The sequence below is a fragment of the Tasmannia lanceolata genome, unplaced genomic scaffold (assembly GCF_043159265.1).
Source record: "Tasmannia lanceolata isolate RefF3 unplaced genomic scaffold, GAP_Taslan_0.1 ptg000029l, whole genome shotgun sequence".
Classification (NCBI taxonomy): domain Eukaryota; kingdom Viridiplantae; phylum Streptophyta; class Magnoliopsida; order Canellales; family Winteraceae; genus Tasmannia; species Tasmannia lanceolata.
In genome coordinates this window covers 5,612,320-5,639,065 of record NW_027518706.1, presented here as the reverse complement: position 1 = coordinate 5,639,065, position 26,746 = coordinate 5,612,320, and the positions used below count along the sequence as shown (strand labels likewise).

At 40.3% G+C, this 26,746-nt stretch overlaps 1 long non-coding RNA gene across 2 annotated transcripts; it reads right to left on the bottom strand.

The window, feature by feature from the left end:
• Nucleotides 1–16,996: 16,996 nt before the first annotated feature.
• Nucleotides 16,997–26,723, bottom strand: LOC143859178 (uncharacterized). Of its 2 annotated transcripts, XR_013239179.1 has the most exons (4): nucleotides 26,462–26,723; nucleotides 25,981–26,056; nucleotides 25,493–25,872; nucleotides 16,997–17,295 (listed from the first exon to the last, which is right to left on the bottom strand). It is a non-coding gene; the product is annotated as an uncharacterized LOC143859178 (long non-coding RNA). The 2 variants fall into 2 exon arrangements; XR_013239178.1 differs by lacking the exon at nucleotides 16,997–17,295 and having other exon boundaries at nucleotides 19,146–25,872.
• Nucleotides 26,724–26,746: the final 23 nt, after the last annotated feature.

Below are 26,746 nucleotides of genomic sequence, written 5' to 3'. Positions count from 1 at the left end.
CTCGTGCACTGGGCTGCCCTTTTTTATGCTCACTTACGGACATATGCAACACACTATACACTGGGCCCACCTCACCTACGTGCATGCATCATATAAAGCGGCTTTTTTATTTTAAAAAAATTCACTGGGCCACTTAGTTTGAAGATCCAAACCATTAATTTGTTGAGCTTAAACCTAAGTAGTTTGGTCCAAACCATCATATAACTTTATTAACTTGGTCCAAACGAGGCATCATCTGATAACTTGGTCTCTTGTGTAAACAAATACAAAATGGGTGTACACAAATACAAAAGCCCCAAAATTTCTCGTAGTCCATATCTCAGGGCTCAATATAAACCCCCAAAATTTCTACAAGTCGACAATGTCTTTGGGCTTAATATACCCGAACATTAGTCGTTGGAACTTGTTAGTACTCCGATCAACCATTGAATGCACCATATCAGACCAATTACTGACATTTACTCCTAATCATTTGGAAATTAAAATTAGTGGCTCTAAACTCCCCAAAAATTACATAACAAAAAGGTGTGGTATTATTGTCTATAGGGAGTGGGAATATCAATGTCAATTCCCTAAATATAAATATCAATATTGTCGAATTGTTAGAAACAAATTCGTGCCAAATGATTGTGTAAATGATCTAATCTCAGCTTATGGCCAAAGTTAGTTACCATCAAGATCAAACAATAAGTATTGGGTCCGATAGTGGGGGGGGGGGGGGGGGGGGGGGGTGCGCATGGGCAATTGATCTTATAGACAGAAAACTGCCCACTGATACCAATTAATTCAGGGGCCTAGAGGAGAAGCATGTTTTGGATAAGGGGCTAGGTGTCATGGCCCAAACCCCACCTTGGGCATAGGATATGACAGCGTTGTATACCTGCAAAGCAAGTCCTACAAGTATACAAGGCTAGCAGAAAATATCAGATCCAAGCATAAAAATAAACTTAAAGAAATTTAGCAACATCTCTTACAGGGTTCACATAATACTCACTGCCTAACTGACCAAATCAAACTAAAAGATCTCCAAGGTTAAGCCTCGACTTCCTCGTTCGCCTCACGAGGATCTAAATCTGAAAATGTTATAAACCACAGTCAGCTGAAAAGCTCAGTACATAATAAAGCACTACTCCAAGTGTAGGTCTAAGCATGCCAAGGTTCAATAAGGGTCAAATAGAAAGGTCAGAGCAGAATACTGTAAGTCTCAAACAGAAAGAGTGGGTGTAACGATAATCGAAAGAGCATATCAAAACAAAATACTGAATGGATGTGCAGTCGAAACTAAATAGTATCAAACAGTAATCAAAGCTAGTATTAACATAGAAGTCAAAGCCAGAATCAAAACAGAAACCAAAGCCAAAAAGTGTGTCCAGAATATCAAAACAATAGTCAATGGCAAAGGGTGTTAGAATTCAAAGTTCAAAATGCAAACTTCACTTTGAGATCATCGGCTTAGTCCAAAAAGCAAGTTATTTTCACCCCGACTGCCCACGGGTCCAAAAAGCAAGTTATTATCACCCCGACTGCCCATGGGTCCAAAAAGGGTGTTATTGCTTACACCGCTCGCCCACGGTGTCGGAACTAGTTCCTAGGTGGGCCAACGTTTATCCCCCATTGGCGGGATCACAATTGTTATGTTCACATGCACATAGGCTAACGTCCATACCCCACTGAGGGTCCTTGTCTAAGTTCATATAACCTAAGCCTCTCAATAGGTGTTCAAAGTTCACACAATTCAAAAGAAGGTGTTCCAAGTTCAAAGTGGGTGTTTCACATTAGTTCCAAAGGTCTAGATAACGGATCCAAAATCCAGAGTCCAAAACAGATATTTTCCAAAGATTCAGGTGTCATGTCAAAGCTTCGTAACAAACTCAAGTAACCAAAGCAATGACGGTAACAAAAGCCATATGAGTCCAAACAGATGGTATCGAAGAGTTCATAAGGATAATCGTCAAAGCTCAGTAAAAGGGTTCTGTAAGAGTTTCGAAAGTTCACTTTATAGGTAAACTCAACAATATCGTGGCAAAGGCAAAAATCAAAGTAATCCATATCGGTACAAAGCCAAAGAGTCAATATCGAAACAATATAACAACAAAACTGAAATCAAATGGTATATAGGATAATAAAAATAGCATGCTAGACCCAAGTGATAACTGAACTCGTATAGGTACAAATCGGAGGTACACAAACAATAACATATGCAATTAAATAGAATGGGAATTATTTGAGATACTTTGGCCAATCTCTTTCTATCTGGGGTTAATGGAGGCATCGGATGGAAAGGGGTGCACTTGATGTCCAGGCCCTCTTCATGGTGGAATTAACCATTGGCAGAGAGTTGAACCTTCAATATAATAAATGAAAATTAAAGGCTTGATGCTTCAATCCGTCTCTTTGAAATACAGATGATTGGCCATCCTAATTGAGATAGGGGTCTATGGAGGATGGAAATTCTTGATTAATGGAAAAAAATTACTGCTATTGAAAAGCCGTAGATAGAGGTAGAGACAAAAGAGAATTAGACGTCCACTTTTCATAGAGAAAATAAAATCCTACAGCTAAGATCACTTTGTACCACCTTAATCGTCCATAGCTAAGAGGAGTTTTGTTCCATTATGAAACTCTCCCAAAGTAGGTAAAATTGCCTTAAACCATTTGATAATGACACTCATCACAAATTAAATTCTATACTTTTAAATTCAAATACCCTTTCTTTGATAATGGCACCCACTAACTTCTTACTTTGGGGCCGGGTATTACACTAGGATCATCCGATCAACGTGGGGTCATGCGCAATGGAGCATGGATGTGAACGTTGATCAGTTCAACGCTTGGGCCAATAATTTGGGCGGCCAAGATCATTTGACCCAATCCGAACATCAGGTTGAGGAGGGTCAACTCTAACCCAACCAACCTTTAAATCTATTAACCCTAACCCAACCCATCTAACCCGATAAAGGGTTGGGCTCGGCTTGGTCAGGGCAAAAACAGAAAAGAAAATATATAAAAATGGGTATTAGGGGGACAACCTTGGGTTCAGGTCAGGTCCGATGGTGAGACTTCAACTCAAACCCAACCCAACCCTATGTAAGGCCAACTTAACCCAAGCTGAAATCGGGTGAACCCATCAGGTTCAGGTTAGGTCCTACTCAATTGCACATTGCCGTACTTTCTTAGATCTAAATGGGATCCATGCTTCTGTAGCAAGTGATTTCAAAGTCATACCCTTCTTCTTGTTTGCCTAAGTAAGCAGTCCAACCCTTATACATATCTCATGAGGATCTCATTATAGAGCTCCACACCACGCATGGGAATTTGGCTCCAAGTCGCCCAGCTTTTGAATGACTCAACTGGTTTTGGATGTCGTGAGGCAATCGATCAGCCCCTCTTTCAAGTTAATTGAGTTGTGATTAACAGTCTTTATAGAACATGTAATCTGTGTATAGGAATAATTCTATGCATTTTTAGTTTTAGCTTCTCATGATGAACACTAAACAAGGTGGTTGCTATATCATTTTGAATCTCTCTTTGAATGCATGTGACGATGTTCACGGATTGGAAAGGGTTCCTGAGCATAGTTAACTGATAATGTAGTACAAATTCAAATGAAAAATCAGTTTCCTACTCAATATAGCCATTGAACCTGCTAGTTCAGCTCCCGAAATTTAATTTTCAGCGGAATTCAGCCATTTCTATAAGTACTTTTTGGTTAACTAATGGATAAAGATATACCTTTTTGTTAACTTGGATGAATGGGCATGTGAAGACTCTGTATTCCAATTTCTAAGACTTAATCATGCTTGCATATTTGATGATGTAAAAGTTCGAAGAAAGAAATTTTTTTTCACTAACATTTAAAAAAAGGGTTTTTCACCATCATTTGTTAGGTTTGTCACTAATCTAATCTCTCTCCATTATCTGCATTTCTTTGACAGGCAGAGGTTGTTCAACCTGCCTTTGCAGTGGGAAAGCCTCAACATCAGGGACTCCTATACATGAATGGAGCATGGTAATGGAGATGCACCGAGTCATGGTCGTTTTTGTACATGTCAACTACTTTGAGATCAACCAATTTGTTATATACTTTTAGATCAAATTAAAGTCTGCCCACAATTCATGTTAAATGCGGGGGCACATAATCCTACGTGCAGGGGGGGGGGGGTGATCATCTCCCCAAACTAATTTGTAAATAGTTGAAGACACCCAATTTTGTCAAGGTGGAACTAATGGTAGGTTGTCGCGAGGAAGAATCTCATGTCGAGTCCTAGAGCACCGGTTCCTTTTCTCTCAATCTCTCTTTAGGTTATTGAAACAGGAAAATACTTTTCGAAAATGATTTTATCCCAGAGATGCAACAAAAGCCTGTCTTTACACATCACTTGCCTTTTACGGCAGAACCAAAAAGCTCATTATCACATGGCATGTCAGCCGAGAAGTTAACTTTGAGTCAAAAACATCTGTTTAATCCAAAAATACTTCGTGTCTCGAAAACTAACTATATTAGATTCATTGGAATCTTCCCCGGAATGAGGAAACCAACGGATTTGATTGCGCGTGATTCGGAGTCCAATCGGAAGACTTACGGTCAGCCAAAATTCCCCAAAAGAGATGAAAAATCACAGTTTTTGAAAAAACACAAAAGATAGGAAATCACATTTCCCCATACAACTGACATGGCACTGATGTGACTCCAAATTTAGCAAATTGTTCCAATTTCGCAATTTGAGAAATTTGAGTGGAAATTTACAAACCCTGCGCCAGAATTCTATAAATAGGGGGGAAGGTAAGCATAAATCAGATTTTAACTTCTCTTTGGTTTAGATTTTTAACTCCTGGTTATTTCTCTTCTAGTTTTTCAGTTCCAAACATTTTCCTAATTTTCAGAAAACCCTAGTTTCTTTACTTTAGAAGAGAGAAAGTAGAAAAATTCTTAGCTAGCTCACACTGGCCGTTAGCATTCTACCGAATTTTTGAAGATTTGTAGCGACATCTTTCAAATATCGCCGTTGTTCTGCCGAATTTAGCAAAACTACGAGCTATTTTTTCAATAATAGTGCCGTGTACAAATAAATCCTATGTCCTCACTTGATATTGATTCATATAGGCTCCAAAGGGTTTTCTAACTCCAAATGGCTTTCCAATTGAGTTTACGAGTGTTAGAATTCTGTTTAGAGGGTTAAGGAACCTATATATAGGCTAGGGTGAAAACTAATCGTTTAAGTGGCATTTTAGTAAAAACTGCCAAGTTCCAAGAACTAAGCAAATCTCGGCCCACACTTTCTATCTGTTCTCTCTATTCTTGTTTGTACATTTGATTCTATCTTTAATTTGTGGATTGTTGTTTGATTTGCCATTAAGTTTGAATTCCGCATTATTTCTAGCAAAAGTTTTTATGACCCAATTTTCATAATACTAATCTAGTGAGCTCAACAATAGTCGGTAAAACATGATTCGGCAAAAATAAATAAAAAATAGGAAAGCCAAAATTTTATATGGCATTTGTTCAAAAAAAAAACTAAGTAAAAAAATGGAAACACAAGAAAATGAGTTTAGAATTGGGAAGTGATATATCCGCCCCTTTTGATCACTAGGAACACCCCTGTCAATGTTTTTGGCAGTCAGGGGCATTTAATTCTTCTGACAAAAAGTACAACAGCCCCTCTTTAGTCATTGATGCACTGACGGGGGTGTTCCTGGTGATCAAAAGGAGGGGATATATCATTTCCCTTAGAATTTTGTCATTTACAAAATATGGTGGGGTCAAATAAGAAAGTTGGCCCAAAAAATATGTTTAAAACGTTTACCTATTAAAAATGGAGTTTTATTCATTGTAAAAGTTTTAAATGGAACACTAATAAACGGAGTTTTCCTAACAATGGTCGGTATTGGATTGGATTTATCCAGATCCCACATGTAACTGTTGTAGTTATCCAGGAGACCTGTCAGTTGTGATTACTTAGATAGAATTTCCCTTTTTAAAGAACTCTCAATTGAAGAGAGCATTCATTCATTTCTTATCATCCTTATTGACCGCCACAAATCAGTTGTGATTACTCAGTTCTCTTCCCTCTAACTAGCCAGCTAAGGCAATTTAAGGACTCTGTTCTGTCTAATCTATTTATTTTTATTTCTATTTGAATGACAATAGTGAGGACTCCAAAATTATCATTCAATTCAAGTTGTTTGGATAGAAAAGGAGAAATAAAAGAGCATCTTTTCTTGAGACTGTTTCTTTCAACCTAAAATGGGAGTAAAATAAAATTTACCTCTGCCTCCATTTTAAATGGAAAAGTGGGTTTAACAAATTTTACATTAAGTTGGCATAAAATGGGCTCTTGTTTTTTTTTTTTTTTCCCCAAACATACAATGGGTGTAAAACAGGTAAAACAAATTATAAGCTCATTTTTAAGTGCAAAAATGCGCATAAAATTTGTTTTATGCCCATTTTATGTCAAAAGAAACAGAGATTAGGCGTAAAATTTGAAACATATGCTACTGCTGAAACATGGAAGAATTGAAATCTTAGATCAAAACACTATGTATGGATGGTATGAATGCCTAAACAAGAATTCTTGAACGGTCAATAAGGATGATAAGAAATGAATGAATGCTCTCTTCAATTGAGAGTTCTTTAAAAAGGGAAAGTCTATCTAAGTAATCACAGCTGACAGGTCTCCTGGATAACTACAACAGTTACAAGTGGGATCTGGATAAATCCAATCCAATACCGACCATTGTTAGGAAAACTCCGTTTATTAGTGTTCCATTTAAAACTTTTACAACGAATAAAACTCCATTTTTAATAGGCAAACGTTTTAAACACATTTTAAAGGGAAATGACATCACCACAACCATGTTTTAATAGTTGCACTTTCCCAGCTTGTCTTTTCTTTTTAATTTTCTTGTGCGAACTGTAATAACCTTCTGACATCTCTTTAAATATTAAAAGACAAGATGCTTTAGTGGAAATATCAAAACATGGTAGTGCTGATTTCATTTCTTAGCAAGCAATTGCCCATTTTTGTTACATGTTCAAGCAATTAGGGTTATTATATTAATGTGAGTTTTGTGCAATGACCATTCTACTCTTTTTCGTCGACCAATATTATAGATTATCAGTTTACATGTGTGCCACTTTAAATATTAAAAAACAAGCTGCTTTTGTGGAAATATCAAAACATGGTAGTGCTGATATCATTTCTTAGCAAGCTCTTTTGCCCAGTTTTGTTACATGTTCAAGCAAATAGGGTTGTTAAGTTAATGTCAGTTTACAAAAAATAACATATATTGCTTTGTTACATGTGTGCCCCCTGGATGATTGAGATAGTTTTAACAAGACATAAAATAACATATATTGCTTTGTTGAATCTCAGATTTATCCTAAATTACTTGGTGACAAGAATACTTGAATCTTTATACGTTAGACTATGAGCTTCGAAAAAACTCTTAACTCGACCATTTAATGTATCGTATTGGTTTAAAACTAGACCTGGGCTTTGTGCAAGTTAGCACTTTCATCAACAATCGGTAACAATATGAGTTGAAAACTCTTGTGTGCAAGGTAGTGTTGTTGTTTTAAGCTTAATAAATAACTAAGCTTAGATCTTTCGTATCTAACTTTTAAAATTTATGTTTTTATAAAAAAAATCATCATTTTGGGTTTTTCCACTCAAACATGCTTGTTTCTAAAATTGGGAAAGGAGAAGTGTCACTAAAATTTCTTATTTTTTTAAAACAAGAAAAAAGGTAACTTAAAACAACACTATTCGATTTATATTGACAGGGACCATCAATTTATGATGACATCCCCCTAAATTATCAATAATCATATTATTTCCCTCTAAATTGTGGGAAGAAAAAATTTGTGTAGGCTCCGTTTCTTTCGATGTAAAATTGGACATAAAATTTGTTTTATGTTCATTTGTACAACATAAAACAAATTTTACGTCCAAAGAAACGGAGCTGTAAGAAAAAATTTCCTGTGAAAGAGTTTTTTTTTTTTTTTTGTGGCAATCCAAAAAGGACCTTAAGCGCTCTCTCTCTCTCTCTCTCTCTCTCTCTCTCATGTGAATATGATAAACATATTGAATTTAAAATAATATAAAAGATAAATAAATAAATAAAATTAAAACACATCTTTAGGAGGTCATTCACGTTGACAAAAATGGAAATTCCAATGGGCGGATTGTGAGAAATCACAATGACAATGTCAATGGGTGATCCTCTGTTTATAATTTAGGTTCACTCTGAATCTCTCTCATTAGACATGTAGAATGAAGATACGAACAAAATTTCTTTATTTGTTGTTTGTTCTTATCAAGTGGGATAAGATAAGAAATTAAAGATAGGGAAAGATAAATACGCCCCTTTTCATTACTTAGGAAGAGACAAATAGAAGGAAGTAATGATAGGAAAATAGGGCTGCAATTAATCACACGGAAGAAAAGAAAAAGTTGGTTTGGCCTCTTGCATTGCAATGCTTCCCTTAGGATGTAAACATGATTTTGAGGATGGTTATTGATACAAACAAATTAAAAAAGCTCATCCTCAAAGAAATGGAAGGCAAGGAAGGAAGTAGCTTCTGGCTTAAGGAGTTAATTAAGTTAAGTAGGATTCCTCATATGGATTTGAATATAGAATCACACCTAAAAAATAGTTTCAACTGGAGATGGTTTTAAACTCCAATTGAAGAGCTTTTGTTTTGGTCAACACACTATCATGAAAATGGAAATGGAAGTGGGAGAGTGAGGCAAAACAAACTATAAATGGTTTTTGTCTTTTGTCACCTGCTGTTTCTTTTGGGGAAATGATTTCAACACACACATATTTTGACACAAGAGGCTCATGTTTCTTGTCTTTTATATTTAAAGAGCTTTAAAAGGGCTTTTACTGTCCCCAAAAAGCACTTACCTGACAATTAAATGCTAAAAGACAAGATACATGCGTGCATGTATCAAAACATAGTTGTACTGAAATCATTTCTCTTGTTTTTACTTCTCTTATAGTTTGACAGAGAACCCGCCAACCTCAAATCTCAATTAATCACTCCTCAATGGATTGGAATTGAAAACTTTTTTCTTATTTTCATGTGGTTAGAGTAGGGTAGAAGGTGGTGTTGTACCATTCACCCTTCCTAAAACAGGGTATTCTTCACGCATCAGGTTTATTCCTCATGATTTTAGTCTTCCTAAAACTGGTTTTATATTACACATCACGGAGTAATATAAAACGCCCTTTATTTCTCATGATTAATCATAGTTAGCAAAACTCTGTTTAAAACGGCATTTTTTCTTTTTGTTTCATTGTGTGCTGTTTAAAACTTGTACAAAGAATAAAACTCTGTTTTTTAGGCAAATGTTTTAAACACGTTTAAAACGCATTTTAAACATTTTAAACACTATTTTTCAGCCAACTTTCTAATTTTAGCGCCACCATATTTTGTAAATGACAAAATTCTAAACTCATTTTCTTGTGTTTCTATTTTTTTACTATGGTTTTTTCAACCAATACCGTATTAAACACGAATTTTTGTTGTCCCGCTTTTTTTTTTGCCGAATCACGTTTTGCTAACTATGGGATTAATTGGTTTGTGCGTGATGAGTCCAATAAAAGAAAAAAATCAAGCGGTCGCCTAAAGGAAGGAAAAATCAAAGAGAAAGGAAAACAAAACCTAAAAATTCAAAGGAGAATAAAAAGAAGAAAAAGTAGGAGAGTGTTTCTCACCAAAATAGGCCTATCTCAGTCCATACAAACTTGGAGAGAGTGTTTCTCCAATACTGAATGTGAAGAAACGCATTCATCACATACAAATTCAAGTGAAAGAAGAAAAAAGGATAATGAAGAATAAAGCCTTCTTCCACAAACTTATCTTTAATTTCCAACATGTAGCTACCTTGTTTTAATTAATGGCTTGGTAATCATCTTCCATAAATCTCCCAACATGGAATGATCAATGTATTGCAATGGAAACCTTCACACTCAAGATTTGATAGTAATTTTGTATTAATAGGTGAAGAAAATATAGATATGAGAAAAAAACATTACTTGCAAGTGGCACCACCAAACAAAACGCATATAATATAACATTAACTTACAGATACATCAAGGAAATAACATGTAAAATAGTAATCTTTGTCCAATGGGAAACAAAACGGATGTAGCGGTAATTTTTTTTTCCCTTAGTATCTCAAAAATTACTGATGTAAGATAAACCTTCAGTGACAAATAAGGCCCTATTTCATCATTCTCCGTGGATCCCAGCACCAAGATATATGTTTCTAATAGAACACATTTCCTTTACAATGCCTCCCATCTCCATTCGTTCTCTCGGAGATTCTGCAGAACACACCACTCCAATCGTCACTAAAGATACCAAACATTCTTGCAAACGACGTATCTTGTCATTGTAATTCTCAGTAATGTTTGTGGCTCTTCCTTCATCATCATCTACAAGAACTAATGGATCCAAAATCTCCATCACTCGATCAGGCAAAGACAACTGGACAAATTTGTGAAGACTTAGGCCATCCTTAAACATTTCATCTGTGGGGCGCTTTCCAGTGAATATCTCTAATAAAAGAATCCCATAGCTATACACATCTCCAGTTGTGGACACATGACCACCTGCCCCATATTCTGCAATTCCACCCATCTTTTACACTTTTTGTTGTGATAAAGGATATAAGATACCAGGTAGAAACTAAAAGTAAATCTGAGGTTTGATTTTGAAAAAAAGGAGGAAATTTTATCTAAGAGATAATAGATAATTGAATGATCTCTTTACATTTAGAAACCTACGTTGCGTGGAAAGAGTCTAGAATCTTTAGAGAAACACATAAGAAGCGATTTAGCACAATGAAAGAAAATGTAGAAGTTATGTCCTATGTTGCATTTTTACAGGTATGAGTGTCAGAATCTGACATGGGTATCTATTGTCAAATTTAGTAAACCTAAAAAAGAACGATTTGTAGATTGGCCAAAATATTTTAATCATTTGTCAAATTTTAATTTTTTTCATTATACTATTATTTTAACCAATAACATATTTAAATTTAAATTTTAATAAGTTAAGTAAATATAATGTTTTATTTCTTTTAAAAAAAAATACTAATAGGATGGGTAAAATTCAAAATGTGTGATAATTATAAAGTTGTGGCAGTAGCATCCAGAAAAAACAAAAAAGAGATAAAAGAGATCGACTGTCTTAGAGACTCCTGCAATTTGAGACGTACGTGTCCCACATGGGTACTTCACCCATTTAGAAGAATCCATATAACATGGGTTTGGGCCAATCAAGTCATGTAAGTGATGAATAGCATTCCACTGTGTATTACTCCAAATTGCTAGCCAATTTTGGTTCTCAACATGATTTTTTCATCTGAAACCAGCCGAGTCTCAGTGATTACACATGCAAAAGCACTACAAAAGTAGATCAAATTAAACTTCATACTATTTACAAGGTAAAAAATACGTAGAAGTAGAAGGAAATGAAATGATGTCATTTTCTAAGTACAAACAAAATAGTTGTAAATATCATATTTAATTTCATTTTCATGTTGACTTGGGAGAGGCAACTTAAAAGGCAATTGTTGAAAATCCATTAAACACAAGAAAGTAGAATGAATAGTGCACGCCAACCAAACGTGTCTCGAAAAAGGAAATGGCATCATTTTACCTTCCTTTCCAAGGGAAACACTATTTAAATCACAACATTAATCCAAAAGTATCGTATTTATTATTAGTAATTATTAGAAACCTCCTTGACCTATATTTATCAAACACCTTAAATTTAGTGATTATGGGCCCTAAGCCCTGGATATGACTCTGTCTAGAACCATATAACCAGACTAGGAAAGTATCGCTTGTCATGTGCTCAAGCTCTTTTGGAGAACCTAATTCATCTTTCTTCCAAACCAATTTTCTTTGAAAAAAATCACCAAAAGTTGAAATGTTTGACTAAGGATTAATAGAAACAACTATTTATTAGAAAGAAAGCAAGGGTTCTAGGTGTGGGAACCATCCTTCACTGACATCTAGAGGGAAGTGTGTGCACCTTCAGCAGATGGCGTGGAGTGAACTTGTGATGCGCAAATTGGGATCTTTGGCGGCACTCATTAATCTGGAAATCCTTGTGAGCCCTATGCCAGAAAGTGGCTACTTGACCCCCACCCATCGTCGGAACCACTAGAATGAAAACAAATACCTAACTCTATGTTTTTTTTTTTTTTTCTTAAAATTGACATTGCATTAATAATAAAAAAGTATTGGACAGGGACACGATGTCCCACACATGATACTTAAAAGTGGTCCGCAAACCCATTACAAAGCCTGTTAGATAGGTGAGATAACCGGCGACACAACTAACATGGACTCCCTAAGGACTCCTTCCTTTGCTAGAATATTCGCCGCCTCATTAGCCGACGTCCTACGATGCTCAATCCTTGGCTCCAATAATCTTATTAAGTCCAAAATCTCCACAATTAATTTAGTAACCACAAAATTTACAGATGCCACAAAAAATGTACAGATGTAAGAGAAGACAGGGTGTTATAGCTTCACGGATGATTAGTTGCTAAATGTTCGGTTTTGTCACACTCCTCAGAGTGTTATACCTTCGTTCAAGGGTGGTTGCTGATCGTCTAGCTCTAGACAATCTAGGCAAATGGTTCACCCAATCTTTGAAATGGCAAAGGGGTTGCACACATGGTTTCAGGCTGTGGCAATGACGCCTAGCAGTAGTGGGATCCAATCGAACAGGGGCTCGTCCTATTGGCCAACTCCAGGGCATTTTGGTCCTATTTGAAAAGTTGGATAATTTAAAAAAAGGCACTTTTCATGGTACTTTTGCTTCTTTCATTGGAATATATTTTCTCTCATTGGTCTTTGGGGTGTTTCACTGCTCTAGCTCATTTAAGAAGCACGATTTGATTCATCATTGGAGTGTTGGGCCATTTTTTGTTGAGAAACATTAGTCATGGGTTTTTTGGGAAATTTATTTACAAAATTTCTCATTATTTTCTAATAATATTAGAGATTTTATTGAATAATTGAATAATTACTTCTCCGAATTTTTCCAAAATTATAACTTTTTAACCATTTACATGATTAGCATTTTCTACACAACTATTTTGCATAAAGAAGTCATGGTCATAGGTACTAAAAAGGCCGCCTATTATTCGGGTGACATGTACGAGACCACTTGATGTAAAATAACATTCCTATATACTCTGTCAATAAATATAGAAAAGCTATCAAGTAATTTTTTTGGTTCAAGATGCTAATTTAGCCTTTGTTGGACTACATTATATACCTAATAAGTGAGAAATATTTTATAAAACTCATTGAGAATAGACTGGATGACGAAAATTGATAAAATTATTACCTGGAGCAATGTACCCAATAGTTCCCTTTAAGCGAGTTGTGCTGCTTTGATCTTCAGATGAACTCTGAATGATTCTTGGATAAAACTTGGCTAACCCAAATCACCCACATAAGCATTCATGTCTTCATCCAAAAAAATGTTGCTTGGCTTTAGATCACAATGAGCAATCGGTGTATGGCAATGATGGTGAAGATAATCCAGTGCAGAAGCTATGTCAATTGTTATGTTTAATCTCTTAATGAAGTTTAAACTTCCTAATTGATGTTGCCCATCTAATTTTGAATGCAACCACTTCTCTAGACTCCCATTTGGCACGAAGTCAAGCACGAGTGCTTTGAAATCATTACCTCCAAAATCGATGCTTGAACAAGAAGTTATGATCTTCACAAGATTTCGATGACGAATGTTTCTCAATGCGTTGCATTCAGCAATGAAACTCTTTGAAGCTCACCTTAAGTGAAGGTTGAGCACTTTGACAGCAACAACATTTTCAATGCGACTGAGGAATCCCTTATACACTGATCCGTAACTTCCCGTGCCTATCAAATTGGCTGAAGAGAACCCATATGTTGCCTTAAAAAGCTCTGCATAAGAAACCTTTTAATGCCGGCCGTCCGTTGAAGATAGGGAAGATGGTTTCTTCCTTGACTTTCTTATCCAGCAAAGCGAAGCAGGGACACACAATAAGAAAATCAAACATACAACCACACTTGCTACTAGGATGATCACTCTAGAAACATGAGTTTTTCCTTGTCTGTCATTAGCTACCACTAGGCATGTAGGCAACTTTAGTTCTGGGATACCACCACAAAGATTATCATTTCCCATGACTGAAATTGCACTGGCATTTCCAAAGACCCCTTGTTTTGGTACTTCACCCTCAAATTTATTGAAAGACAAGTTTAGATAATGTAGAAACTTAAACCCCTCTAGATATTTTGGAATCTTCCCTGAGAAGTTATTGTATGAAAAATCAAGGACTTCAATGGGTGTTAATGTAGTAAAAACTGACGAAACATCTCCTCGGAAGGCGTTACCCTGCATATAAAGTTCTCGCATGCTTTCACAATTTGCAAGTGCTTGGGATTTCACCAGACAATTTCTTCCCACAATTTCTTCCCAGAAACAGCCAATAGCTCTAGAATTTTCAAGTTACCCACTTCTGATGGGAGAGGGCTAGTAAAAAAATTATGAGACAAATAGAGTGCCATTGATAGCGAAGAAAGGCCAATAATTTGTTTTGGTATCGTACCTGTAAGGTTATTTCGATGAAGGCTCAATTGTAAAAGTTTTGTGCAGTTTGCAAGAGATAGAGGTATGCTTCCTTGCAGGTTGTTATATCTTAAATCGAGGTCAATCAATTGAGTAATATTTCCAATATTGTATGGGATTTTTCCGGACAAACTATTATTTCCCAAGAAGAGTTGTTGTAAGTTCTGGAGCATCCCAATTGAAGCGGGAATAGAACCCGTGATGAAGGTTCCATATATACCTAAACTTTTTTAAGTTGTTGAGATTCCCGATCTGACTAGGGATGTTACCAGAAATTTGGTTTTCTCCTATTTCCAACCAATAAAGGTGAGTTGAGAGATTGGCTATGTGGTTGGGAAATAGGCCAACAAAATTATTACTCTGTATGGACAACAAATTTAGATAACTACAGTTGGTCAAAGAAGTGATAAACTTCAAGTCATCAGCTCTACCAAGGCCTAGGTAATTATAGCTCAAGCCAAATTTGATTAGATTCTTTGCCCATCCAATATTTTCAGGCACTGGTCCGGTAAATTGGTTATCATCCATTCCAAGCCATTCAAGACTTGAAACATTGGATAATGAAATTGGAATGTGTCCGCTAAATTGATTGGCTCCTAAAAGTAGATATTGGAGATTAGGAAGAGAGAATCCTATGTTGGGTGGAAGGGTTCCGTGTAACTGGTTATCTGCCACGGCAAACTGCTCAATAAACGAGAGATTATTATAAAAAGAGGAAGGAACCGTACCGGATAATAAATTCACAGAAAGGACGATCTGTTTCAAGTTATTAATTCGGGCCAGGTCATCTGGGATGTGTCCCGCCAAACTATTTTCAAATAAAAAGATATCGGTGAGAGATGAAACGTCTCCAAGTTGAGGTGGAATGCTTCCTGTAAGATACAACGAGGATAGCTTCGGTAGAGTGCTAATTAGGACCGGAATTTTCCCTGTCAACTCATTGAAACTCAAATCGATGACTCCGAGGTCCCTACAGTGGGTGAGATTGGATGGAATTTCCCCTCCCAAGGACTTATGGCTCATATTAAGATATCGCAGTCTAAATAGACGGCAAATATCTTGGGATATTTGGCCATTGAAGCTGTTTTCTTGGAGGTGGATTTCCCTAAGAGAGGTGAGGTTGGATATGGCAGGAGATAGAGTACCCACCAACTTCTGCCCTCTAAGCAAGCTCTGCCCACTAAGGTTCAATACAGTGACCCTTTGATGCCTCCGACCGCACGTGATTCCATTCCACTGGCCGAAATGGAGAGTATGGTTCCATGATGATAAGACTCCAAGAGGATCATTCATTATACCATCCTTGAAGGAGAGCAGAGCCATTCGATCGGTTTCGTTTCCTAGTAAGGTGGTGGTGGTTGCAGAATTTGAATGTACTACGTTCATGGCAAAGAAGAGATTTACAGAGAAGATAAATGACCAAAGCACACTAACAAGACTCATACCTGGTAGCTCCATCCTCATTGGAGCTCTTCTTGTGCTGAGCAAAGACAAGATTTTTTTTTTTTTTGTCTCCCAATTTGATTTGATCTCACTCGACCTTTATACAGAACAAAATGATGATGAAATCATTTCCCTTTATCTAACGTTTTTTGCATGCTTGTCACATGCATTCGTTATGTGGTTAGAATATTCCATTGCTAACCATTTTGAGTGAACGAGAGTTTGCATACGTATCAGCAGACTGTCCACATGGACCTATTGGATTTTAGAATTGATTTTTAGTTGAAAACTGATTATATCGATTCTCATAATCAAAACGAACTGGGAAAGCGAAATGAATCATACGGGTGGCCAGAACCGAACCAGAACCGAAGAACCGAACCGGAACCGAACTGTAAAAAAATATTTTTGGTCCGGTTCGGTTCCACTGATGAAGAACCGAACTTATTCGGTTCGGTTCCGGGTCTAATGTTCTCGGTTCGGTTCCGGAACCGAAGAACCGAACTTTGAATATATATATATATATATATATATATATAATATTTTTATATTTCTATTATACATATACTTAATAATATAAATTACTTATAATATTAATAAGTAATAGTTAATACTATTATTATAATAAGAAAGTAACTTATATTATAACTTTAATTAAAAGTTTTTATAAATTATAATTAATAATTAATAATTAGCCATTAGAACTGAAGAACCGGACCGGACCGAACCGATTATGTTCGGTCCGATTCGGTTCGGTTCGGTCCTACTGTGTACTACGGTTCGGTTCGGTTCTTACGGTTCATGGAACCGAGAACCGAAAAAAAAGGAACCGAGAACCGAGAACCGAAAAAAAAAGGAACCGAGAACCGAGAACCGAACCGGTTGGCCACCCCTAATGAATCATATGAAAAGGGAAATCGATTTTAGGCAAGGCTGGGGAGGGTGGCTGATAAATTCGCACCTAAAGAATTCAGTTAGGCCCCCTCACTTGACCTTTATATGGAAAGATATGAAGATGCATTGACTACTAGGGCTGTCAATGGATACACTTTGGATCGGATCCACCTATGTCATAGTCAAGATCCATGCAAATCCCTTATCGGTTGGATCGGATTCGGAGCGTTCATCGGATCCTACTTCTTGTGTCATGTTACAATCCATTTCAAATCAGACCGTCCATCGGAGTGTCCTAGGAGGTCCTACATACAAAACAACAAAAAATCTTAGCTTTCTTCATTTGAAATGAACTCCAAAACTTCCTCAATTCAGAAAAGAATTAGTCACTATATCTTATAACAACCCATGATTATGAGGAAAAATAGGATTTTATTGTTGAAAAGAACTCTAATGTTAGAGGGTGTGTGAAAATAAAACTTTCTAGTAACTAATCCTTGTTGAGGGTGAGTGACAAGCTTACAGGAAGAAAAAACGATTGAGAAAAGGATGTCTGGAAAGGGGGGAAGTGGAAAGTCATAAGCTAAGCAATATTTAGTTCATTTTTATGAAAATACCACACCTTTAAGACTTAATATAAGAAATATTTTGAGGGTATTTTAGTAAAAGGACTTCAGATCGTGACTATCCATCGGATTTTTTTGCCATATCTTGATCATGATCCGAAATTTTTCGGGTCTTAATAGGATCCAAAATATGTTGTCTATTAAGGTTCGGATTCGGACTATCCATCAGACCGTCCGGGTCCATTGACACACCCCTACTGACTACCAATAACATTTTATCTAACGTTTTTCTCTTGACTCGAGTAGCTTTGGTCTCACGAAAGCTTCACCTCTCAATGAAATTTCTTGACTCATAATTACATCACATTGTTCTCTTTATGTATGGTGATTGGGACTAGTCACTTGGATTGTGAGGAGGAAAAATCAGTTAGGCCCCCTGCTTTTAGTGTATTTAATGGCGTTGCGCAGGAACCTCCTGCACAATGTTGCGTAGCCAAGTTTTGTTCCACGGATTGTGAGGAGGAAAAATCATTGTTCTCTTTACCACGTGTTAGGCCTAAATTCGGTAATAGATACGGCAGTGACGTAAGAGCTGATCTGGCGGGCCCAAGATGCTGAACTGAAAGAACTATGCCCTGCACAAGAGCGCACGAGGTCAGAAGCCCAACCCGGAGTCGTTGCTCCGGACGGGCCCTTCGACCCTCAAGTCAGTATGAACAGAAGTGTAGAGCCAAAACTTTTAAAAGTGGTAGCTAGGAAGTTATTACCCTTTATTTTGAGCCTTGAGAAGTCTTTTATAGAGGGAGACCTGGGGTGGTTGGATTACCTAACCCATGACAGGTGTCGGCCCTTTTGTGGGTTTAGGTTCACCTACTCTGGGCAATTACCGAATTACCCCTGGGCAGGTGTCGGATTTGTGGTGGGCCCTTCTGGGGCCACGTGTCGACAGCTCATTAGTTGTATTAGTTGTTGTTTTTCATACTCCATCAGTTGCTCCTCAGTTCTCCAAGTCATTATAGTGATTTGGGGAAGTGCAATGAGTTATGTTCCTGAACAGTAGAACGAGCCGGTGTTCGGGATGGCCCGATGCAATGAAGTAAGAGGTCCGCCTGGAACTGTCCGGCCAAGCCGTCTGTCCGGCCTGGGACGACCAAAAATTGAGGTGTAAAATTTGTCCGAGCAAGCCGTCTATCCGGCTGGGATGACCAGAAGTTGAGGTGCAGAACCTGTCCAGCCAAGCCGTCTGTATGGCCTGGGACGGCCAGAAGTTGAAGTGTAATATATGTCCTACCAAGCCGTCTGACCGGCCTGGGACAAGCAAAAATTGAGGTGTAAAATCTATCCTGCCTGGGACAGCCAGAAGTTGAAGTGTAAAATTTGTCCGACCTGGGACGACAATAAATAGAGGTGTAAAATCTGTCCGGGCAAGCCGTCTGTCTGGCCTGGGACGGCCAGAAGTTGAGATGCAAAACCTGTCCGGCCAAGCCGTCTGTCCTGCCTGGGACGGCCAGAAGTTGAAGTGTAAAATCTGTCCGGCCAAGCAGTCTGTCCGGCCTGGGACGGGCAGAAATTGAGGTGTAAAATCTGTCCGGCCTGGGACGGCCAGAAGTTGAAGTGTAAAATCTGTCCGGCCAAGCCGTCTATCCGGCCTGGGACGGGCAGAAATTGACGTGCGAATCTGTCCGGCCAAGCCGTCTGTCCGGCCTGGGACGGGCAGATCTTGTCTTTTAGCGGACGCATCATATCTTGTCGGGCTTGGGCCGGGCTGATTTTTGTCGTTTTATGAAACGCGTCATATTCTGTCTGGCTTGGGCCGGACTGATTTTTGTCGTTTTATGAAACGCGTCATACCCTGTCCGGCTTGGGCCGGACTGATTTTTGTCGTCTTATGAAACGCATCATATCCTGTCCAGCTTGGGCCGGACTGATTTTTGTCGTCTAGTGGACGCGTCATGTCCTGTCCGGCTTGGGCCAGATTGATTTTTGTCGTCTAGCGGACACTTCATATCCTATCCAGCTTGGGCGGGCTGATTTTTGTCATTTTATGAAATGCGTCATATCCTGTCCGACTTGGGCCGGACTGATTTTTGTCATCTAGCGGATGCGTAATATCCTGTCCGGCTTGGGTCAGACTAACTTTTGTTGTCTAGCAGACGCGTCATATCCTGTCCGGCTTGGGCCGGGCTGATTTTTGTCGTTTTATGAAACGCGTCATATCCTGTCAGGCTTGGGCCGGAATGATTTTTGTCGTCTAGCGGACGCGTAATATCCTGTCCGGCTTGGGCCAGACTGATTTTTGTCGTCTAGCGGACGCATCATATCCTGTCCGGCTTGGGGGTCGGGCTGACTTTTGTCGTTTTATGAAACACGTCATATCCTGTCCGGCTTGGGCCGGACTGATGTTTTTAGATGGGCACAGTCACTTAGAAGGTATCCCGTACTCAAGCACTTCATATAACCCTTACTACTTGAAGATTTTTCCGCATCCACATCGTACGCGCGTAGCCTATACACGCGCGCATTTACTCGCGCCGTTGCCTCGAAGTATGTGCCCTTCATTAATGTGGGACACGTGGCATCACCTGGATCGTGAATGCGAACCGCCTCAAGCTTCAAGCTTATAAAATGAGGTTTTCACCTTTCATATTTCACTTTTACTTTTTACTTCTGCCTATTTTGCTCTGCCTGATCGGCTCTGATAGCCCGTGGTTGTGGTCGTCCGCGAATTTATGAGCCTCCCTCTTCAGACTGGTAATCTTCTTGAGTGCGTCTTTTACTCGTTTCTCTTTCAGCGTTCTTTATGTCCGGTAGTGAATCTGGTTCTGAGTTCGGTTCTGGGTCGTCCTCAAGAGAGTCCGCCTCTTCTAGCAGTTCGGGGTCTAGTTCATCGGAGAGGACCGAAACGAATCCGCCCAGGGTTTCTAGCCCGTATATGGCAAGTCCTAGTGTTAGTATAGAGGTCGTAGATAGTGGGGACGAGGTGATTTTGGATTTAAATACCACCTTGCCCCCAACGGATAGCTACTTCCGAGCAGAGGTGAGCATAGATAGTGGCGCCACCAAGCCGTCCACCACATTTCTTTCGGGCTGGGCCGTCGAGGTCATAGCTAGGGCTCGGATGGACGCCGGTCCCAAATATAATATTCAGGCTCTTTACGAGGAGAATATCCTTGATGAGTCCAGGCTAGGGGACATTAGGGATAGGTATTGTATTCCCCAAAGGCTCAGGCTGAGGGTTGCGATAGAGGGAGACAGGGCTTGCAACGACAGTACCGACATCTGTATATACGACGAGTCGTTAAGAGCCGGGCTCAGGTTCCCTTTGCACCCATTCTTCATCGCAGTCCTTCGATATTACGGCCTGGCTCCGGCTCAGGACGCGCCGAACTCATGGAGGATGCTGGTCGGGTTTATATACCTCGTCCAGGGGCGGCTCCAAAGAAGCTTGACCATACCGTTGTTCCGCATGTGTGCGCACCTGAAGAGGCATAAGAACGGAGGTTGGATTTACAATAGCCAACGCCCTGAGGTGAAAATGATTACTGGCATTCCGTCCTCCATACATCTATGGAAGAATAGGTTCTTTTATGTCAAGGACATCGAGGCTACTGAGCCCTGACCAGTTCCTCTAAAATGGGACACCCCAGATACACTTGTGCTGAGCCGCAAGCCGCTCTTGGAGGGCGAGGATATGAGTACGTTTGCTCTAGTCTGTGAGGAGTTGCACCGAGAGGGCCTGATTCATTGTGCGGACTTCTCTAGGGAAGAGGTTCTGGTCGGGCTCGGCATTAGTACTGCGACCCTGGCACGTATGTGGCTAGTTTTGCTTTCGAGCTCCTCTTTTCTCTGCTTCGTTTCTGACCGGTTTTTTGTTTGTCCTGTTGGATTTTAGAAATGCAGCAGCAGTCCCAGCTGGAGAAGGTGAGGCAAGGCAGGGGCCAAGGCCAGCAGGGCCAGAAAAGGAAAGTTCCAGAGGTGTCGAGTCCCACACCAACTCGGGACGCACCACCCCCCAAGGGCGGGCCCATGGTGAAGCTGGTCGAAGCATACGGCCGGGGAGCGGGGTCTTCTAAGTCGGGGGTGCAGCTAAAGGAGTCCCACCCGCCGCCGCGAGGTCCGAGAATAATGTTTTCCGGCCCAACTGGGCCGTTCAGAAGGGTGACACCGGCTTGGGTGACAGCCGGGTGGCCATGGAGATCGATCGTCACCAAAGGCCTACTAAACCAGGACAGGCTCCAGGTTCTTAACGAGCCACCAGATGCGGCCGATGAGGCCATCTTCTCTTCACTCTACGAAGTAACCCACCGCGCCATTTTTTTTCTCTTTTTTTACCCGCTACTCATTCATTTTCGCTGACCCGCAGATCGGGGTGTATTATCATGACTTCCGCGAGAAGAGCCGGAAGTTTTCTGAAACAATCACCAAGTCTGAGGAAGATAACGGCAAGCTGATGCAGGAGGCTGCCGAGCTCAATAGATCCATCAAGGAGAGGGACAAGGAGATAAATAGGCTCAAGTCCGATAATGCCGACCTGAAGCAGAAGGCCTACGATGCCCTCAATGCGCAGAGGGAGAGAGCCCGGGAGAGGCAGATAGCGGCCGTGGCAGAGGCCGTACAGAAGAAGGAGGACGAGCTCATTAGCTTGTCCACAGAGTCTTATAAGCTGGGGTTCATGGATTGCCTTGAGCAGGTCAAGGGATCCAACCCGAATGTCGTTCTCACGGGCTTTGTCCTTCCTGATCCGCCGGTGGCCAGGGACGAAGACGAGCAGGACGCCTTCGCTGCAGCGGAAGCCCCGGTGGTAGATCCCCCACGGGAGGGCGGTCATGGGGTGTCTTGAGCTCCCGATTCTCCCCTTTTTGGCACAGTTTCTTAATTCTTTTTGTAATGGTCCTTGGAGGCCGTACTTTTTGTAATGGCCCTTGGAGGCCCACCTTTTCGTGAATAGAAGTTACATTTCGATGTCAACTGTTTCCGCTCATGTCTGCCTCTGACTAGCATTGATTAACTCAACACTGTGGGCCAAGAATACTTGTAAAACAATTTGTTTCAGAACAGAACGGCGCTCCGGGCAGGCATTCAAGTTTTTATTGACCGATTTCTCAAAAAGATTTATATATTTTTTTTGTTCGGGCCTTTACCTGAGTGAACCAAGCAGTGAGTACCCAAGTTTTAGTGAACTGCGTTTCTAAGCAGGTTTGGTTTTCTGCCCGGGTCCGTTCCTGACCAGAAGTGCGCTTCCGATCTTTGTGGAGACGAACCGGAATAAACCGAGCAACGAGTACCCAAGTTTAGTGAACTGGGTTTCTGAGCAGGTTTGGTTTTCTGCCCGGGTCTGTTCCTGACCAGAAGTGCGCTTCCGGTCTTTGTGGAGACGAACCGGGGTGAACCAAGTAACAAGTACCCAAGTTTTAGTGAACTGGGTTTCTGAGCAGGTTTGGTTTTCTGCCCGGGTCCGTTCCTGACCAGAAGTGCACTTTTGGTCTTTGTGGAGACGAACCAGAGTGAACCAAGCAGCGAATACCCAAGTTTTAGTGAACTGGGTTTCTGAGCAGGTTTTGTTTTCTGCCCTGGTCCGTTCCTGACTAGAAGTGCGCTTCCGGTCTTTGGGAGACGAACCGGAGTGAACCAAGCAGCGAGTACCCAAGTTTTAGTGAACTGGGTTTCTGAGACGGAGTGCTCAGAGATTTGCAAAGAGACTATCCTTCTTATCATTCACATTCAAGCATTCTTACAACGACATTCGCTTTTGCGCCAAGTGGCTAGCTACTGATAGTATTTTCGGAGGTTCTTCGAATTCCAGGCATGGGGTAGTAGGTGCTCCCCAAGTGTTTCCAGCTTGTAGCTCCCTAGGCGAATCACCTCTTTCGCTCGGTACGGCCCCTCCCAGGTCGGGGAGAGTTTGCCTACCTTCTTCGGTTGGGAGATAGCAGCCTTCCTCAGGACGAGGTCCCCGGCTCGGAATTCTCTTGGACGTATCTTCATGTTGTGATAGATAGTTGGACACTTTCTATTTCTAGGCTGTGACCCTGATTCGGGATTCTTACCGGGCTTCTTCCAGCAAGTTAAGGTTTGCGCGGAGCCCCTCTCCGTTGAGCTACTCATTGAAGCTGGTGACTATGGGAGACGGGACGCCAACATTGACGGGTATTACTGCCTCGGATCCAAAGGACAAGTTGAATGGCGATTCCCCCGTCGCGGTGTGCGGGGTGGTACGATACGTCTAAAGGACGTGATAAAGTTCGTCCCTCCAACGGCCTGCCTTTTCGTCCAGCCTCTTTTTGATCCCCTGGAGTAGAATTTTGTTCGTAACTTCAGTCTGTCCATTCGTCTGAGGGTGCGCCACAGAAGTGAATCTTTGTTCGATCTTTAAGTCAGAGCAGAATTTTCGAAAGTTACGGCAGTCGAACCATCTGCCGTTGTTCGTTATCAAGACGTGGGGTATCCCAAATCTGCAAACGACTGACTTCTAGAAGAAGGTCTGCACGTTTTCTCCGTGATCTGGGCTAGAGGTTCAGCCTCCACCCACTTGGTAAAATAGTCAATGGCCACCACGACGAACTCGCCTCTTCCGGAGGCTGGTGGGAAGGGGCCCAAGATGTCCATCCCCCATACTGCGAAAGGTAGTGGACTGATGATCGGGGCCATGGATACAACCGGTTGATGGATGGTGGGAGAGAACTTCTGGCATCTCTCGCATCTTTTGACCAGGTCCAGAGCAACTTCCCTTAAGGTTGGCCAGTACAGGTCTCTCAACAGTACTTTGATGGCCAGGGCCTTGCCCCCCAGGTGCTCTCTGCAAATTCCTTCGTGCGTCTCTTGCAGACTGTACGCAGCGTTGCTTGGCCGGAGGCATTTTAAGTACGGAAGGGTGTACGACCTTTTGTATAGGCTCTCACCATCTAGGGAAAACCGGGCTGCTCTCTGTATCACTTTGCGGGCTTCTTTCTTTGCTTCGGGAAGCTTCGCGTTGCGCAGGTATTCGACGATTTTGTCCATCCAGCATGGCTCGTGCTCGACCTGCATAACTTCTACGGCCTCACTCTAGTGTGTTCATATTCTATCTATTTCTTCAAAGATAGAAATTTTATAAAGAGAAAAAAGAGATTACCCTCTGTGACCCATTAATTACTGTAAAATTTTTGGAAATTTGTCCCTGTTATCGATACGAACCCCATTCAACCTGGCAAACTCTGCCATGTACAAAGTACTCTTCAATAAATCCCTGCGTCAATCGTCAGCTATCTTTTGCCTGGATGAGTTTTTCCCAAGACCCAGTTCTTTCTATCAAGTCAACCAAAACTCCTCTGAGTACCTTTGACCTAAGCAATGGACCAAATGAATTTTTCTTGCTTAGTGGTGGTATAACACCAACTCCCGCACTGCTACAAGAACATCATATGAGGCATTATATGGACAGTCACCCCCTATGCACCTCCTATGCATGTCGCTTATGGCTCTGGTGACCCTTGTGTAGTGAATTTGGATCGACATCTAAAGGAACATAAAAGGAGAGAAGTGTGGTGGATACTCAAGGTTTAAAATTTCGGTTTCGGTACCGGTTTCGGACCTTAAAAATTTCAGATTTCGACGAAATTTTGGTTGAAATCTGGTACAAAACCCGAAACTAATATTTTATTCAATATCAAATTTCGGCCGAAATTTTGGTGAAATATTAAATTAATATTAAAAAAAAAAATTTGGGTCAAATTTCGGAAAAACCAAAATTCCGACCGAAATTCCAAAATTTCGGATTTTGGTCGAAATTTAAAACCATGATAATACTGTCTGGTCGGGGCGACGGTGACTAATTTTCTCAAGATCTCGATGGCTAGTTGGAAACAGGGTAATAGTGTGCGCACACGTAGGGTCTCTTTCGCAGTTGGTACAGAGATAGGTTTCCAGGTTGCAGATGATGGTGAGAGGATGATAGTACCTGCATTGGGGAGGATGGATCGAGATCCCTCTCCAGGGTTGACTAGGTGAGTCAACGAATTGGCAGCTATACATGTGGATTGGTCTTGTTGATTGAATCGGGAGGAGTCAAGACTGGGATGATTCGAGGGTGTGTAGCTGGCACTTTCAAAGGCCAATGGTGGTTTGTGGAGGTAAAGAATCGGTGACTACATCAAGAAATGCATACAGATTCTGGATTTGAAGGCCAGAAAACGTTTGTAGGTGGCAAATTTGGAATCATGAATGCTAACCATCAGGAGGTTCTTCGGCAATAATTATGTCGGGGTCAATCTTGGCATGGATAATATGACCATCAGTGCCACGGCGAACAGTTCCTTTTATGCCCATCAAGCAGTGTTCCTACTCCACAGAATGAGGACACAAATTATAACAAGATATTTATCCATAAAACAAAATATGAAGAGATATATCCACCAAACAGAAAATATTAATGCAATTATAACCTACCTTAGAGGGCTGAAAAAAGAGTGTAAATCATGCCGCGGTCCTGGAGTCGTCCTGGAGTCGTATTCAACCTGTTTGTCTTCACCCAACATATATCCTCACATCTCCGAAATCCCCACTAAATTACCAATGAGAAAAAAATACCATACAAACAAAAAAGAAGCACACTAGAGGGAATGAAAGGGTATATTACAGTTGAAAACATCACTGCATTCCAGCAGGGGGCAATGCAATGAAGTTTTTTTTTTGTCTGTATTCTGTGTGAGCATAAAGTTCAAAGCAATTCGTTTTCCAAAAATAAATAAATAAATAAATGAATAAATTCCAAAGCAATGCAATGAAGTTGAGAGATGTTAAGAGATGTTATCATGTTAATGCTATCAGATATTTCCTATAGGGTCCTCTCTTAGCTGTGGTAATCAAGATCAATACTCAATTCAGATGTAAGTGAAATAGTAATTTCTGTAAAGCTCAACTAACACACCTTCTTTAGGCAAAGGCGTCCCTGCTCAAGACCCACGCCATCACCAACCCAAAGGAAGATAAATGAAGGAGTGTCAGCAATTGCCTGAAAACATGGTAAGGGCAGGGTTAAGACTTCAGAGAAAAGCACAAGGTTATAAAATAATATGAATGGACAGCAAATTTGCATATGTAATTATGTAAATAGATTTGAGAGAAAATAAAGACATCCAAAAGCCATATCATATACACCAACACTGAAGTGAATAAACTTAGGAGAAGTAAATGGCGTACCTCAATTTTTAGA